At 23.7% G+C, this 18,915-nt stretch overlaps 3 non-coding genes across 3 annotated transcripts; 1 reads left to right on the forward strand and 2 right to left on the reverse strand.

Moving 5' to 3' along the window:
* Nucleotides 1-11,416: 11,416 nt before the first annotated feature.
* Nucleotides 11,417-11,489, reverse strand: Trnaf-gaa (transfer RNA phenylalanine (anticodon GAA)). The gene has a single exon. It is a non-coding gene; the product is annotated as a tRNA-Phe (tRNA).
* A 392-nt stretch (nt 11,490-11,881) lies between these two features.
* Trnac-gca (transfer RNA cysteine (anticodon GCA)) lies at nt 11,882-11,953 on the reverse strand. The gene has a single exon. It is a non-coding gene; the product is annotated as a tRNA-Cys (tRNA).
* A 2,571-nt stretch (nt 11,954-14,524) lies between these two features.
* Trnaa-ugc (transfer RNA alanine (anticodon UGC)) lies at nt 14,525-14,596 on the forward strand. Its single transcript has one exon. It is a non-coding gene; the product is annotated as a tRNA-Ala (tRNA).
* Nucleotides 14,597-18,915: the final 4,319 nt, after the last annotated feature.

Consider the following 18,915-nt stretch of genomic DNA (forward strand, 5'->3'; position numbering starts at 1 on the left):
TAAAAACTAAAGGTCAAAAGAATTGAAATTTTTGACATTTTTAACTTCCATGTTGTCCCTTTTTTTCGGAATTTTCAGTAAAAAAAATTGGGGTTCTTTTGAATTACAGTAGGAAAAGTTTAAATTGTTGCCAACTTTTTAGAAAGCTGATGTTTAACAAACTAAAAAGTTTAATTAGTTTATTTATTTAATTAATTACTATAAAAAAGTCTCCCGAAACACCGAAAGTTGCTGTAATTAAAATTCACTTAATTCACTTAAAAATTCTCGGCATCACGTTGAAAATACACGTTTAATAAAAGTTTAAGTTTAGTGTTTAACAAGATAAAAAAACAACCTTTTTTTGTTTTTGATGCCAAATTTACATTTTTTTTCAGTAGGATTAAAATTTATATTTGTGGTGAAATTATATAAAAGTAAAACTCTGCTAATTAACTCACATTGGAAAATAAAGCTATATAAGTTACAAAATAAAATTGTTTGTTGTTTATATTTATTGAGTCTTATCAAGTTATAATTAAAAAAAAATTTAAATAGTTATTACGACTTAAGAACTTAAATAGGTATAAACTAGAAATTAACTTAATTTTTGTTTTTATTTAATAGATTAATATTAGGTTATGAATTTATTTTTATTTAATTTTTTAATATTACTTAACATTTTGAAAAAGTAAAATTAAAAAATATGATAACTTACATATATATAAATGATATGATATGTTTGTTGTATCTATTAGTAAAATTAAAACCAATTTAAATACTTAATCAACTTATACTTACTTTTTTTTCTGATAAGTATTAAGGATAAAGATTTTAGGAAACTATATAAAACAGTTTATAACTTTCTACTAAAATTAAGAAGTTTTATGTGAGTGAGAAACCTTACAGAAATAAATAATTCAATTTGGAATATCCATTTATTCAAAAATAAATTAACATAAAATTATTGTAACTAAATACTGAAGTCCTATAAACTAGTTAAGACTAATAATTTATAATAAGGATATGTATTTGCTAATTTACAAAACAATATTTAATTTCAGTAATTACTTAAATTCTAATAATTTTAGCTTTTTATTAAGCATTAATTCCAAGTATTATGTATAAATTAAATTTAAATCATTCAATGCTGTAGAATATTTTTAAATCCTTCGTTTAGATAGTTATTTATAAGTTATTGAAATTTCTAAAGTCAATATACTATATTCGAAAACACGTTTTACTGATTTTGTTTAAATTAAGGGCGTTCAGCTTTTTGTAAATGCTTCAAAAAGTTAACAAATTGACTTTATGTTTAAACTTAACTTTATAATTTTACCCTTAAGAGATTTAACATATCTCTGCTAAAATTGGAAATCCCTGAATTTATGCTAAATTTGATTAGATACTTATTTAAGTATTTTAAGGTTTTCTATATTTTTTCATTTATTGAATCCGAACCAGCTTAGTCTTTATAATTGTTAGATAACTTAAGACTTGAAAAAATATTGCTGTATAAAATAGTCAATTCAGTTTGGTAGCATTATTCAAAAAAGAGATTTAAGCAACATTTAAATTTAGAGTCCTTAAAAAACCTATCATTTAATTTTCTGTTTATAAAAATACAGCATCAGAATTAAACTCACAATTACAGTTGGCTAAAATAAAAACTTACTGATAAAATTAATAATTTCTCTATATTTAGTGTTTTACAACTCAGCTCCCAAAGTAAACGGCTGACTGTCGACATTAAAGCAAATATGAGAAAAATAGTATGTTGATATTATACATTAGATTCAATATTTTTGAAATTTTGTTTCTCCTTTTTTTTTATTCTCAATATAACTAAAATTAATTTGCATGAGTACAATAGTTTAAAGTTTGTCAATCTTTAGAAATTTGTTACTTTAACGTTAAAAACCTCATCTAATTAGTTATATACCGAATCCTAAAAATTAATATCTTTATTTAAATTAAAATGCCGCCAGATCGAATAGCTTTCAATTTTGCAGAATATCTAGTGTATGTTTCAAATTTCACCGATTTAAAATTTCTGGATTGAAGTTGTGTCTTTGTATGTGGCCTTTTGTTACTCGAACCAAAAAGCTCTTAAAGTAATATATAAATTAAAGAATTGACAACATGGAATTAAGGCTTTGAATTTTATCATCCTGTCAGCGTTTAGTGAGAAAAGCTTAAGACTATATTAAAACTTCGGTTCTAAAGAAAAAAATTTTAAAACATATTTTATGCCAATTAAAAAATTAATCGTTTTTTGTTTCAGTCAAACTTTATACTTTTTATCTACAAACAAGATTGCAAAAAATGTAATTCTAGTCTATATAATAAAGAAAGTTATTAACCAATTTTGAACGTATGTGTAGAAAAGATACAAAAAGTTTTTATTATGGTGTAAAAATTGTGTTCAGTACAATTTTTTGACTAGATTAATTTAACACGTCCCCGATTTTTTTTCTTTAGAACAATGATTATCAGAAAAAAAAAACACTTATTCACAGCTAAAAAATCATTTCAAGTTAAATTTATGAGTACACTAAACATACTTAGTCTTCCTATAATGAAAATTTCTTTAAACTATTTCATGGTGTAAACATTTATTAATTTTTATTCTATACATTTCGGGCCCTTTTTTAATGCAGTGTGGTAAATTCCTAAAGAGTATTTTGAAAACTGTTTTTAGTTTATGTGTGTACTACTATAACTTTTACCTTAATGTTTAAGTTAAAATTGCTGCTATACATTATAAATATACTTAGGTAAAATTTGTTTTTATTGTAAATTTACTAACCTGTTTTATGTATTACCTACTTAAGTTGTTAAAATCTCAAAAACTAAAATTTAAAAAAATTGATTATGAATAATTTTATAAATAGTGATTAAGAACAAACTAAACATATTTAAAAAACTAATACATATGCGTTGATTTAATTTTTAAAAAAGTACTTAATGAAATTTTTCACTGAGTACCAATTTTTCTTTGTAAAGCAAAAAAAAAGATAGTTATTAGATAGTTATAGAATGTTAGAAAGTGTAAAAGCCTTTACTAATAAACCTGAACATAATATTTCGTATAAGTTTTAGTTCCTAAAACTCTATGTACATTTGCAAAATTTGCATAACTAAGTTGTAATACTGATGAAATTTAAAAATCTTACTTAATTAAAATGTATTAGTACGCATAAGTTTTGAATAATTTTGATCTAAGGTATAAATTTATGGATTAATACTTCATTGCCTTAGCCAAAAGTAGCAACATAAAAAAGTCTCTTTTTTCTATGTTTTAGTTTGTAAATAACTGTTAAAAGTCTTAAAGTCTAGGTACCAAAAAACAAGATTAAGATATAAAACAAACTATTGCAGCCTTACTTTAGTAAAGTTTCCTTAAACCGGAAACTTTGATAAAAAATATTTTAAAGCTTATTAGAGTTATCTTATTAGTCTATATAGAAAAACAGCCTTACAAATTACACTTAATTATGATAATAATATACAGATACAAAATTTTTCTGAAATCCTCAAAACTTTTATCTTCTAAAAACTTCAAAATCTAGCTGCTTCATTGATTTAGAAAGACAATATTTTTATGTTAACATATAAGTAATAAAAATAAACTGAACTGAGGATGATTCAAAATCATAAAACAGTTGAAAAAAAAACAACAAACAGTTAAACTCTGAAATTACTTAATTCGTTTATCGTATATAAAAGTTTACCAGAGGTTATTTAAAGTAGTGTTTATTACCATTTATTGCTGTCTCAACAACAAAATAAATTTAACATATTCTTATTAGAAGAATTTTTAGTTATTACATGTTCAATGCAAATAATGAGCCAAGAGTATTATCAAGATGCCAATTTTTTAAGCTGGGAACAGTAAGTCATAAAAAAAAAATCTGTGCATACTAGATAACTTTAAAATTATTATTTAGTATAAACAGAGCTATTTTAAAATGTTTCGACATTGTTTATTACTGCATGTAACATTCAAAATTTTTAAGAATTTTAAATAATTTCTTCTGCTACTGCAATATAGACATTAATCATTCACAGTTAAAATTTATTATTAAAACTGTTTTATAGTATTATTTGAAGTTGTACCTATAAACTTGTATAGCACTACAGTTTTAGTTTTTTAATAGATGCTTATCAATTTACCTGTAAATGATAATACATATATATATATATATATATTGTAGTTATAAATTATAGATCTATTATAACTATGGTTTATGTTCAGTAAACACACATAATCATCTTCTTTATTATCTATTCTTTTCTTGAAGTGCTTATTATTTTTCCAGAACTTCGTGGAGCTATGTTAATTGTTTAAATTGTTTCAGTTTTAATTAAGTTTTTATTGCGTGAGTTAAGTAGAATATATACTGTGCGAACTATTGGCATTCTTAAGAAAGTTTTGAAATATTATAGTAGTACTTGTATTTAATATTACTTGAACTATTTAATTTAAATGCAGTTTTAAGTTTCATTAAAACGTCTTCTACTGTAGTATGATATTTTGGACAAATTAATCTGTTTATTCCATTTTTTTTTCAAAAATAAATTAGTTGAATAATATTTCAGCTCTAACTGCATTAATTTGTTACTACTGATATGCCTAAAACTCTTTATTAACAATTGTGAGGCATTTTTTAAATTTAAGAGTTTTGTTTCAACATTTGGATGAGGCTTATTACAAAAATATTGAATTAATTGTTGTATTGACTTTGAGCAGATGATAGATATTGACACCTGAAATAGCTTGATAAATTAGAATTAAAAGTAACTTATGTTAAGTTTTAGTTGTGCTTAAGTTTTCTTTTTTATTCAATGCAAAAAAAATCTAGTTTTTAAAATGTTTAAGTACTTATTTTCAATTTTAATAATTAAATAAAAGTAAACGTTTGTTTAACATTTAGATTATAGGCTAATGACTGTTTTGTTAACAACTTTGTCAATAGTTTAAATTTAGAGTATAGTAGTGGTCCATAGATGCCATATTGGTCAAAAGTTTGTGGCGAAATGAAATTTATTTTAAGAGAAGATTTTTTATAAAAAAAAGTTATTTAACTATTTATATTCTAAATTTCATTTTCAGTGTTTAATTTATAAACATAAGAAGCATTACAGTTTAAGCTTAAAAAAAAGTTAATTTACAACTTTAAAATTAATTAAAACTCGAACTCTGTCCATAACATAGCTTAAACGAATTTAAAATAAATTTCCACAATAAATCAGTAGTTTGTATTTGTACTTTTTGTTTAAAAGAAAGTTTTTTTTTCTAATTTCTAATATTTAATAATACTTTAATTCAATCATTAATTGAAGGTTTTTATTAATTTTAATCTTCTTAAGACTTTGAAAGCTACTAGAATTCTGGTAAAAACAGATTTTTGTTGGAATAAGTGTAGGTATTTTCAAAGATTTTCTTAAATATTCTTCTATAGTTTCAAAATATTGAGAACCACTAATGAATTAATAACATTGTACAATAAATTATACAATAACTTACTTAAACTAGTGAAGTAATAATATAAAACTAACCAAAAGCTCAAAACTAATTTTGATATAAACAATTTAAAAGACTTTTGATATTCAACTTTTGAGCATAATTATAAAACTATTTTCAAGCAAGGTTTTTAGTTATAGTAACTTTAAATCTAGATAAGTTTTTCATATGAAAAAGAAAAATAATCTGTTAAGTTTGGAAATTAAACAGATTTAAAACAATTTTCTAGCTCAAGTTCTTTTTTAAGTTGGTATATTTTTATTTATTACAAAATTATTAAGGTCCTTAAGAATATTAATATTTATATACTTGAAAATATTTAAAACATTTAGTAGTTGGTAAATCTTTTAATTTACGTTGTTTAACTAAACCATATAAATTTAGTATGAAACTGAAACATTTCAATCTGTTGTAAGTGTTCATTATATGAAGTAGTTTTTTCAAGTTTTACATAATAACTAGCACCATTTAAAGTTTATATGAAAGTTTTAATATTAAAAAACAATGGAAAATAAAAAAACACATGTCACAGATAAAACTTTGAAAATTAAATCTTCAAATCAAAAATTTTTGATGATAGCTTAGCAATTTAGTTTCATATATACAATAAAATCTTTAACTATTTTGTTGTTTAAAAATCTTTAAATGTATAATTAAAATTCTTGCTGTTAGTCCAGCTTGTAAATAATGAATGTTTTTTATTACAAATAACTAAATGACTAAACTTATTCTGTACTTTTAAAGCAATTAAATTTTATTAAATGTATGGATAATAATCATTTAAACTTTATATATATATATTAGTTTTTTGGACTTACTTTTGCCGTGAGATAAGTTCAAACTATCAGGGCTTGATCACACCAATTTGATCATCAGACCATAAGTCTTCGGTAGACTGAGACTAGGTTTTTGTTCTTATTGAAACTCTAAGGCTAAGACTCTGTAGAAAATAGTTTCAATAAGAACTAAACCCAGGTCTCAGTCTACCGAAAGCTTGTGGTCTGATAATCGAACTGGTATGATCAACCCTTATCTTATCTTAAGCTTGTCTCAAGGCATATGAAAGTTCAGACTTAGGCTCTGTAGACTTTCGCCGATGTTTTTTTTATCAAAATACCAAATGAATCATATTTTATTGCAGAAAAACACACATAGCTAAAAATGACTGATCCTCTGCAAAAGTACATCAGACAGTTCAAATGGAACAAGAGCGACTACGAAATATTTAAAAACACAATTCACTTCAAGAAGGGGTACAGAAGAAAGTGCGCTTTTAAGTTCTACCTTCATTTATTCACATTATTATTAGTTCTTATTCTGGGGATTTTAGTAATTATGTCAAAAATGTTGTCTTTTACGTTTGTTATATTCGGCCCCATGGTACTGATTTGTTGGGCTTGTTTTGTTTTTATAGTTTATTTGAACTACAGGAGTGTAGTTCAGACCTACAAGGAGAGAAGCGCTCTACAGATGCATAATTTTCTGAATTAAGAAAAAAAAAAGTCTGAATTTTATTCTATTCTTTTGTTTTATTAGTTACGAATAAACCCTAGTGCTTAATAAAATTGTTATTTTGTTGTAATATTTACAAAAAATATAATTTTTTTAAAGTTTATTTTATTACGACTGTTCTACGTTTACACGGTAAAAATAGATGTTTTTTTTATTTTATAATTATTTCGTTTAGTTCTTTTTAGTAGTCGCGATTAAACTGTAATGCTTTTATAACATGATGCGTTTAGTCGTTTGTAAGTGTTTTTATAATATTTTTGTTTTTAATTTAGTTAAGCTATAGAAATTTTTATACAACAAATGTTTGCTTGAGAAAAAGCCAACAAATAAATGAAATATGTTCCATAATTTTACAGATTGTATTTATAATATTTGTCAAAAGTTTTACGACATTAAATTCAAGCTGCATGTGTTTAACATAAAAAATCACAATTTATTACACATATATATTTATGAATTACACATATATATAAACTTTTCCAACAGTCTAAAAAAAAATTTCTAAGAGCTTAAAACATTTTTCCAAAATAACCTTTCTAAACTTTCCTTAAAAGCATAAATTAGTAATTACAGCGTATTATTTCAAATTCAGCTAATCGTACAATAAACTGTACTATTACTACGTCACAATTGTTATAAAAAAATTTAAAATCTAAATTTCTGTTTACTATTATAATAAACTGTAACTTACTGAGGATCAGCGTCTCGGGATCTGTGAAACAGCTGTATAAATTATAGTTTTTATGTAATAAAATAAATATGTTAAATTTTATATATACAATAATCCTTCTTTGATGCTTAATTTGTTTTAACTTACATACCCTAAATAACAGAAAAGGTCCTACCGAGACTTGAGCTCGGATCACAGGATTCAGGGTGCTGTGTGCTAACCATTACACCATAGGACCGCACGAACAATGGCAAGTTAAAGCGTTTATAAATTTAAAGCAGCCGTATCAAGCACTTTCTTAATATTCAACACATATAAAAGCTTATAATCAAGTTAAAACGTTTATATACCTTATACATCCTTAAAATCATTTATAACTTTTAAACTTGTGTTTGATCACACACAAAGTTTAAATATTATAACATATATCTTATTCAAACTATTACAATAAAATAATTTGCAAAACTAACAGTTTAAGTCAACAATAGTTAAATGCTTTAAAACGTTTAATGTATTAGATTTGTTGAAAAATTTTAACTTTTATTATTTTAAAAACTTTTTAAATTTTAACTTTACTTTTAATATTCGTTTATCAATACACGTATTTTAATTAAATCGCTAATATTTTTGATAGTATAATTATATAGTTATGGGTGAAAGCCAGGAATCCTAACCACTAGACCATGTAGGACTGTGATAACAAGCTATTATAAATATGTTATTGTGTAAATAAACTTAACAATAAGCTGCATTGTTACGTAACAATTGAAATGTACAAGTTCAATAATTAAGAAGCTATAAGCAAATATTCTTTATTTTGTGTTCTAAAACGTATTGAACTAAAACATTTTAAATTTCTTTATAACATATTGATGTTTACTTAGCTTAATTTTTTGTTTTTTAATATGTAATAGTTATCAACAATGTTGGCTTATGAATGCTATTTGTAAACTTTAATATAAAACAGATTTTGTTTCCTTTCAAGTCTTATAAAAATAAAAATTTTGAGTTTCTGTTTTGCTTAAAGTTATCTAATCATTACTGCTAAATAACTTAGATATTATAGGTATAAAATATTTTTATAATTTCCAAGTAAAACATTCACTTCCACAACACAGGCTGCTATATTTTGAACGACATCAGTCAAATAATTTAAATATTCAGCCAAATAGTTCAAACAGTTCAGTAAAACAATTTAAATAGTTCAGTAAAATAATTTAAATAGTTTAACTCAAATAATTTAAATATTCAGCCAAATAATTTATCTAGTTCAGTCTAATAATATATTTCAAGTCAAATAATTTAAATAATTCAATCAAAATATTTAAAAAACTTATTTCAATATTCAAATAGTTCAGTCAAATAATTTAACTAGTACAGTCAAATAATTTAAATAGCTCAATCAAAAAGTTTTAAACACTTTAGTTCATTATTTAAATAGTTCAGTCAAATAATTTAACTAGTTTAGTGAAATGATTTAACTAATTCAGTAAAATAATTTAAACAGTTAAGTAAAACATTTTAAATAGTTTAATCAAAACATTTAAATAGTTCAAGCCAAATAGTTTAAATAGTTCAGTCAAATAATTAAAGTAGTTCAGTCAAATAATTAAAGTAGTTCAGTCAAATAATTAAAGTAGTTCAGTCAAATAATTAAAGTAATTCAGTCAAATAATCAAAGTAATTCAGTCAAATAATTAAAGTAGTTCAGACAAATAATTAAAGTAATTCAGACAAATAATTTAAGTACTTTAGATCAATATTTGCATAGCTCAGTTAAATAATCTAAATGCCTTAGTTCAATATTTAAATAGTTCAGTAAAATAATTCAAACAATTCAATCAAAATGTTTAAATAGATCAAGTCAAATAATTTAAGTAGCTCAGTTTAATAATTTAAGTAATCCATTCAGATAGTTTAACTTAATTGATTTGAAAAATTTAACTAGTTCATTAAACCAATTTAATCAACTTTTACAACTAATTTAACTAGTTGATTCAAATAATTTAATAAACTTCTTTACATAACTTATTTAAATCTTTCAAATAAGTTAACAAGTTCTTTTATAAAAATCTAATTAGTTGATTTATATACTTTCAGCTAAAGATTCTTTCAAACTATTTAACTAGTCATTACAAATATTAAAACTAACTCCTCCAAACAAGTTATACAAATCAGTTTAACAACTAAATTAAAGTATTAAAAAAATTGCAACTAACTCATTTAGATAAGTTATTTTATATTTACTTCTATACAAAATTTTAATAAATATCAAAACTTTTAAGCTTTTATTGTTTTTAATCTACTTCAACAGTAATCAGCAATACCGATTGATGTGAGATTCTTGATACATATATTGAGAAGATAATTGTAAACGGTTTATAGTAGTGTGGGAAACGTTTTTCAATCAACGGGCCGGATCCGGAAAATATTAGTCTTTTGCGGGCTGGAGCATTTCAAATTAGTTATTCGCCGGACCCAGTATCCGAATCCAGCCGAATAATGAATGTTTAGATCTGAATCCGACTGAAAACGAGATACAGATCCGGCCGGATTCTAATTTAAATAAAATTTTCAGATCCGGCCGAAATCTAATTTTATGGATACATTTATTTGATCACTTTTTAAAATCCTTCAAATTCAAAAACTTTCTCAAGTCTGACAACTTGATGTAGATTGAGACATATCAGCAGATGTTTTAATAATTTCTATAAATAGAATTGTCGTTGTAATTGACAAAGGTACGTATGTGAAACACTTTGCTTGGGGTAATTTTACAAAAAGATATTTCAACCAAGTTAGAACAACACAAAATATTAGGATAAAATAGTGTGTATATTAGTACAGACTAATTTATAAAGTATTTTTTAGCATATTTTTGAAGTCAAATTCTTACAGTATTGTTTTGTATAAATATGATACAAAATTTTGTTAAAAAATTGTAATATTGACATTTTGCGGGCCTGGGAATTCAATAGCGGGCCAATTTTCATTTTCATTTTCATTTGCGGGTCAAATCCCATTAAAGTTTAAAAAACGGTCGGGGGCCGGTCATTTTCACTCTGCGAACCGGATCCGGCCCGCGGGCCGTACGTTGCCCACCCCTAGATTATAGTATATTTAGGGTGGATTCAAAATTCTTTTTTTATTTAGCCAATCAGAAAAAAGCTGCTTTTATTTTTTTAAAAGAACAAATTTGTGTTCTGTTCTGATATTCAATTGATATATATACTACAAACCTACAAACAAGATAAGCTACTCTTCAAATTAAAGCATACATAATGATAGTAGCTACGGGTCAAAATTGCACGAAGACAATTTTTTGCACGAGTGACAGTTTTGCAGAGAGGGTCATTTTGCACGAGAGTAAAAAAATATAAATAAATCTTAAAAAAAAAAAAAAGTAACTAAAAAATAAACTAGTAAAAATAAGCTGCCGATCGAAGGTAAGGGTTAGGGGTAACAGTGATAATAAAATGAAAAAATAACTATTATAATTTATTAAAATAAACGAATTTTTTTTTGTCTGAATTTGAGTAGTCGTGAACCCTATATATGTAGATATTTGGACCTTGTGTTAAATTTATAATAAATATTAATTTTAGTTTACGATAAAAAAAACCGAGTTTTGAATCCACCTGTATACTTGTTAAAATTTTGCACGACTATATTTATATTTAATAAAAGAAAAACTTAAATAGTTATTGTTGCATATATGATAAACAGCGTGCTTCGACCCGGGATTGAACCAGGGACCTTCAGATCTTCAGACTGACGCTCTCCCGACTGAGCTATCGAGGCAGATATAAAAATTTGTGCGATTGTGTTTATAAACACACTGTATGATGCAGTGGCATTGATTAAACTTTACAATGAACCTAATCGAAATAAAAACTTTGCCGAAATACGTGCACGTTCTGTCAGATTATATAAAAACTTATAAGTAATATTTTGAAAATAGTTACTTAACAAAATGCATAAAAAAGTAGTTATTAAGTAAAGAAACTTTAAACTTTAACAGAACTATTAACTATATTATCAGAATTAGATTTTATGCTGTTTAAATAAAGTATTTCATGTTTAAGCAGCAATTGTACTATTAATTTGTTTTGTTTTAGCGCAGGAATTTCAAAATAAACGTAAAACTTATTACTTAATAAAGTGAGATTGAAAGGAAATTGCCCTAAAAACAGAGGGGACACTCGGATTTGAACCAAGGACCTATCGATCTGCAGTCGATTGCTCTACCACTGAGCTATATCCCCGCACGTTCAAGGTTTATAATAGGGGTATATAAATTATAAATTTGTAAGCTAAAGCAAATAAGTGCACTCATGTATCACACTGCTGTAGCATGTTCCATATTTTTTTTGTTTTTAGTTTGCATCGTTTTTTTTCGGTAGTCATTTTGTAAAGTATTACTAATTTAAAATAATAAAAACAAATTTATCCGTGATTACTTATTTATTTTAACAATAACTACTTTCTAAACTTTATTAATTGAAAATATCATTTTTAAAAAACCAAACAACATGAATGTTTTTAAGTTTTACAGGTTATAGAAACCTAAAATTTATAAAAAAATATCTAAAAAAGTATCATACAATAAAAATCCCTAATGTATTTCTGTTTTTTTTTTAACAAACTATAGGTACTTTTAACAATCTAGAAAAACCTTGGCATTTTTTGCTATTAATAACTTTTAATAGATTAATAGTAAAGTGTCACAATCTGTTAAAGTTTTTAACAAACAAAACCATATAGTATAACGAAAACAGTCATATAGTTTATCGAACACAATCAAATATTTTAACGAACACAATCATATATTTTAACGAACAAAATCATATAATTTTTAAGACAACAACTAAATAGTTTAACGAACACAGTCATATAGTTTATCGAACACAATCATATATTTAATTAACACAATTGTACATTTTATCGAACATAATCATATATTCTAATGAACAAAATCATATATTTCAATGAACAAAATCATATATTTCAAAGAAAAAAACTATAAATTTATACAAACACAATTATATAGTTTAACGAATACAATCATATAGTTTAACGAACACAATCGTATATTCAATTAACACAATTATATATTTTAGCGAGCACAATTGTATATTATAAGAAAAACAATTGTACATTTTATCGAACATAATCATATATTCTAATGAACAAAATCATATATTTCAATGAACAAAATCATATATTTCAAATAAAAAAACTATAAATTTATACAAACACAATTATATAGTTTAACGAATACAATCATATATTTTTACGAATACAATTATATAATTTAACGAAAACAATCGTATATTTTATCAAACACAGTCATATATTTAAACAAAAACAATCATATATTTTAACAAAAAAACAATTATATTTTTAAATGAAAACAATCTTATATTCTAACAAATACAGTCATATATTTTAATGAATTCAATCGTATATTCTAACGAACAAAATCATATGTTTTAAAGAAACAACTAGATAGTTTAACGAATACAATCTTACATTTTAACGAAAATAGTCATATATTTTAACGAACACAATTATATAGTTTATAAGAAAAAATATATATTTTACCATAAAAATTATGTAGTTCGACGAACAAAATCATATATTTTAACAAAACAAACACAATCATATATTTTAACGAACAAAACAATATATTTTAACGAATAAAATCATATAGTTTAATAAACTATGCCATATAGTTTTAAAGAATTCAGTAAGGTTTTTTAATGAACTCGCTAACATATTTTTACAGACTTAATAAGATACTTTATCGAGTTCAAACAAATAGTATATAGAAGTCCCCAAACTTTTATAAAACCAATCATTAATGTTAAATCAATTTATATACACGGTTTTTGTAATAAGTAACGCAAAAATAAAGCATATTTTTAAAGTTTTAGTTTTCTTCTAAATAATTTTTTATTTTTATTTTTTAGAATATATTCTATTTTAGAAGCTTAAAAGAAGTTGAAACAGCCAAAAAAACATTTATATTTTGTTCTATACTTGCATTAATTGTAAAGTATTTTAAGTGACATATACTGAATGATTTATGTACTTGTGATACTTTTATTCATATTTTTCTAACGTTGTGTGTGCTCAGTAATTCCGTTAGGTAAAACCTATATACATTTTAAAAAATTGCTGAAAGTTTCTAAAGAACTCATACAACTTTTTTTTTGCTGACGATTAAAGATACTTCTCCAATCAATTATGTAAAAAGAAAACATTAAAATCATAGGTAAGTAGTTTTAAACAGTTAAATTTAATTATATAGAAGAAGTAATGCACAAAAACTATATATTTAATAACTAAAGTAATATAAATATATAATCAAAAAACGAATAAACATGTTTAAGTTTTTATTAAAAAAAATGTTGATATTTGATTTTTTAAAAGCTACTATTTACCTTTTTTATCGACTTTTTTTATAAAATAATTTTCGTTAAGTTTATAAGAAAAATTAAAAAAAAAATTAACGTGGAAAGTAATCAATTTAAAATAAAAAATATACTGTATTTAATTAAAAAAAAACTTTTTTTTGGACGCTAATAAACTTTTTAAAACGAAAATACAGTGCATATAAATTTTGACAACTAATTTTTAATAAGAAAAAACCGTCACTCGAATCAATAAAAGCAGTTTAAAAAAGATTTGGTAAAATTTATTATTCTGTTTAAAAATGATATTTAAAACGCTTGCATTAGTTTTATCATGTTTACTGTTCATAGGAAACACTCGCTTTGCTTGTTTACTCAATTAATGTGTTTATAAACTCTACAAACTGCAATTTTACAAGTGGGGACGTAGCTCAGTGGTAGAGCGCAAGCTTTGCATGTTTGAGGCCTCGGGTTCGATCCCCGGCGTCTCCATGATCTTTGATCACCCTATAGAATAAAATTTATTCTTAATCAAGAAGCTACTGTAATAATATTTAAGTTTTAAAATTGGCATTCTGATATACATTACATGATTTTTTTTCTTTATATTAACTAATATATATATAAAGTTATTATAATTCATAACAGTCAACAAAGCTTTTCTCTAAACTCATTATTAATGCTAGTTATCTTTTTTTTTAAGCATATTAGTTTTTTATACATAGTAATTAAAAAAGTAACTGATATCTAAACATTTTTAATACTCAATGAAAACATATTAGTAACTATTTTTGGTTCATAAAAATATAATCTTTTATCATGAAATCAAACTACAATAAACTTACTTTTATAGCATTAGTTAATGTTTCAAATTATAAAAAAAACTATTTACCACAAAATACTTAAGCTTTAATTTAATAAACATGTTTTTATATAACTCATACAGATTAATAGTGTTAGATGTTTTTGAGGTTTATCTATATAAAATTTTGCATAAACATTAAAAAATTAAGTTTAAAAAAAATTATTCGTAAGATCATTGAGTTGCATATCGATAGATACTTAAAACATAAATATTTAGTTTTAATTTGATTTTTTTTTTAAGTTTGCGATCTAAAATCTGATCTTTTATCTTTTGTTTGTTTACTCTTTTACAACAATTTTTACAAAAATTATAAAAATGCTTATGCATCTACCATTAGATAAACCTGTTAAAAAACAATTTAAAAATAAAGTTGGAATAAAAGAATATTTATTTTACGTTTTGTTAAGAAATTAAATAAACTTTTACCCGAAAAGGTTGTGTTCTAGAAAACTTAACACAAGCATGACTACGATTTAACTTTATTGATAAAAATAAAGTTTGCTATTTTAAAACTAAAAAAGTAATGGACAAAAAATTCATTTTCGCCCAATAAAAATTTTCCACTAAAATTTAGGTAGCAACAAAGTCAAAACAGAAAGTTTAGTTTTTAATGTCAGTGTTGTTAGCTATTTGCTGATTTTGTTATTTATTAAAGTTATAGTAGTTAAATTTGTTTTTTGAGTTTATCAATAGTTACTTAAAGCTATAATGCATTTTTATATTGTTTAACAGTAAATTTCACAGCAAAGCTAAGCTTTTAAGTATGAATTTGGATTATAAGAACTAAAATCAAATTATTTTCTTGAAAATTATTACAGAAAAAATATTCATAAGTTATGTATGAACTTCATTATGTGATGTTAATTAATTTAGCTTTTAAATGTGTTTTGCTTTTGGAAGTAAATTTTATAGTGTATTATTTAAATATAATAATAAATATCAATTTTAACAAGCCATAACTAATCTACAAACAAAAACTACCTCAAAAATATTGTTGGCAATTTAAAATTTATAGATTCTTGATAGTTTTATACCTAAAGTATTTAAACTTGTTTGTTAACAGTGTATAAATAAGTAATAGAGTTGTGTTTCAGATATGTTTTATACCTACATTAAATAAAAATGATAACATAGGTTTTATTAAGTTTTTTTACCATTTAAAACATTATCAAATCCTAAAAGTGTATATTTTTTCATATTTGAAACACATAATTCTGTACAAAATATAAGTATTGAAATGGCTAACTAAAAAAAAATAATATAAGAAATCGTTTATATTAGTGACGATTGGTATTAGCTGCAAGTTTTGCGACATTAGAAATTATTAGAAACTAATTACATAAAAATAGACAGTTCAACATGAGATAAAAATATGTATCACAAAAAGTATATAAGTTTCTAACAAATTTATATTTAAAATATTGCATGCAAAATTTTAGTTGTGGTTTTTATTGTAAGATGTTTCTTATTAAACAAATCTATCTTAATATTAATTTAAAGGCCTGGTAAGACTGCTAAATCATTCTTGAATAAATTTCCACTTGTGTTGCATTAACACTCAAAAATAATTTTTTCGTTATAAAAATTATATTAAAACTAATTTTATTTATACACCTTGATCGAAAAGTTTTTTGTTTAATTAAACATTTTGGTTACAAATGTTTACTTACCGCTTTTACAGTCTTAACCGCAATAAAAAATTTGGTAAAGTAGGTTGACGTTTACTATTTGAAAAAAGTCATCTAACCAACTTTAACAACATAAAAGATTCTAATTTCAAAGCTTATACTTTAAAAAAAAGAAGAAAAATACTTTAACATGAGTTTATAAACTAAAATTAACGTTATACTTGTAATAATTGTAAGTGTAATGATTTTTTCGTTTAGACTGGATTTACAACTCCGTAAAATTATTCCAGTTCTCTAAGTGACTAACTATTTTAGAAAAGTTAAATTATTAAGTTGATGCTAACAACGATTGTTCAATAAGAAAAAATCAATTTAAATATTTACAAATATGCATACTAAATTTAACTAGTTATCAGGTCTTTAGTGTACAACTTTTATGTACTTCATAGTCCTAAAGCTATTCTACATTACGTAAATAGAATTTGTTTGCGACTGTAGTATTCGCAACTTTAACTACCCGTTTTAGATTTTAAATTTATTGACAACTAAGAAACACCAGTTTTATAAAAACTGAAGTAGTAAACTATTTGCGGTACTAATTTTTCAAAAAGGGCGAAAATTGTATTTTATTATTAGTTATAAAATAAAAGTATCAAATTAAACAAATTGTTTATTTTATTGATTTAAAAACAAGTATTTACAGTATACATACGTTTAGAACAATACGTAAAATTTACGAATACGTTCAATTAAGTTCAATTAAGTATCAATAGTTTATACATTGAAATAACTTTATTAAAAATTTTAGCTTGTAAAAAGATGAATGCAGGAAAAAATATGATAGAATTTTGCTTTACAGATAATTGTATTAAATTAAATGATAGAAATTGTTAAACAGAAAAAAACAGGTAAGTAAAACATTTAAATGAAAGTTAAACATTAAAAGTAATCTAAATTTCAATAAAAGTTTTTACTAACCTCAAACTACTAACTTATGTATAAACTAAGTGTTCAAGTTTTTCGGTACTTAAAATAAGTTTAGTTATGATTAAAAACTTTATTAGACTTAAAGCTACAAAAATTTTATTTTCTGAAAATAAAATAGAAATACTTATCAAAAAACAGTTAGTTTATTTAAAAGTTAATGTAAAATGTTGGTATAAGTTACATAAATAAATTAATTGTTTATTGAATGACAAAAAAGCGCTAAAAATAATTGGTTTTATCCTAGGAATTGGTGTAAAAAAATGTTTCGATTACCAAATCGTAGATTATTCGGATACTTAAAAAATATCCAGGACATAAGCGTTTTAACATAAATATAAAATATTAGTCTAATTTTAACTGAAATTGAATTAACATTTTACATTTTTATAAACTTTTATACAAAAAAGAACATAAAAAAGAACTAAACACCGTCAATATGGCAAGAGAATGCTAAAAATACGAAAATAAAAAGAACGATAAAAATAATAAACAAATTCACAATTATTCTCTATTAGTTTTTTAAGAAAGTTCTATACCTAGTTTCTCTGTTATTAAAAAGGTCAATTGGTTAGATCATCAGCTTTTTTCATTTATTGCAACATAAAACCTGCTAAAGTCGCGTTTGTAACGGAAATTACAACAGCAAAGCTCTCATTCTGAGAATATAAACAATTTTACTTGAAACAATCTTTATATATAAAGTACTTTTAAGAAAAACTTTAGTATGTATAAAATAGCGCCTTTTACTTAACAAATGAAAGCAAAATGATTTGGATGGGAATTGAAAAAGTGGGAATTGTGCGCGGGTTTGAACTTAGCGGTTCCCGTTAAAGCCGAGCTTGCAGTAACCAAATCGCTCTATTGCAAAGCTCTCATCCTCAGAACATGGCCTTGCTAGTTTTACTTAAAACAAATCTGATATACGTTAACATTAACTAATATCTTATAATTCACCGCAATAGCGTCTCTTAATAAAAAATAGCGGAAATATTAAAAAAATAAAGTGATATGGCTGTAAAAATACTGTTGTTTGCTTATGTTTATGTTTGCGTAAACAGATGTTTGTTTAAAATAGTAAATAAATCTGAACGTAAGAAAAAAAAAATTTGTTTAATGTTTACAACAGCATTTGATTTTCAATTCGTGTTATTTATTAAAATCATAAATTAATTAAAAATTTCACGATTATGACATATCACGTATAATGACGAATTTATAGACGTATAACTACATCTTGAAGAAGTTTTCGGAATTCGCTGAAACATTTTTTATCAAAGTTTCCACAAAATTTATTGAAAAATTGCTGTTTAAAAGTATTATTTCTACTTGGG

The sequence above is a fragment of the Thalia democratica genome, chromosome 7 (assembly GCF_965202585.1).
Source record: "Thalia democratica chromosome 7, ktThaDemo2.hap1.1, whole genome shotgun sequence".
NCBI lineage: Eukaryota > Metazoa > Chordata > Thaliacea > Salpida > Salpidae > Thalia > Thalia democratica.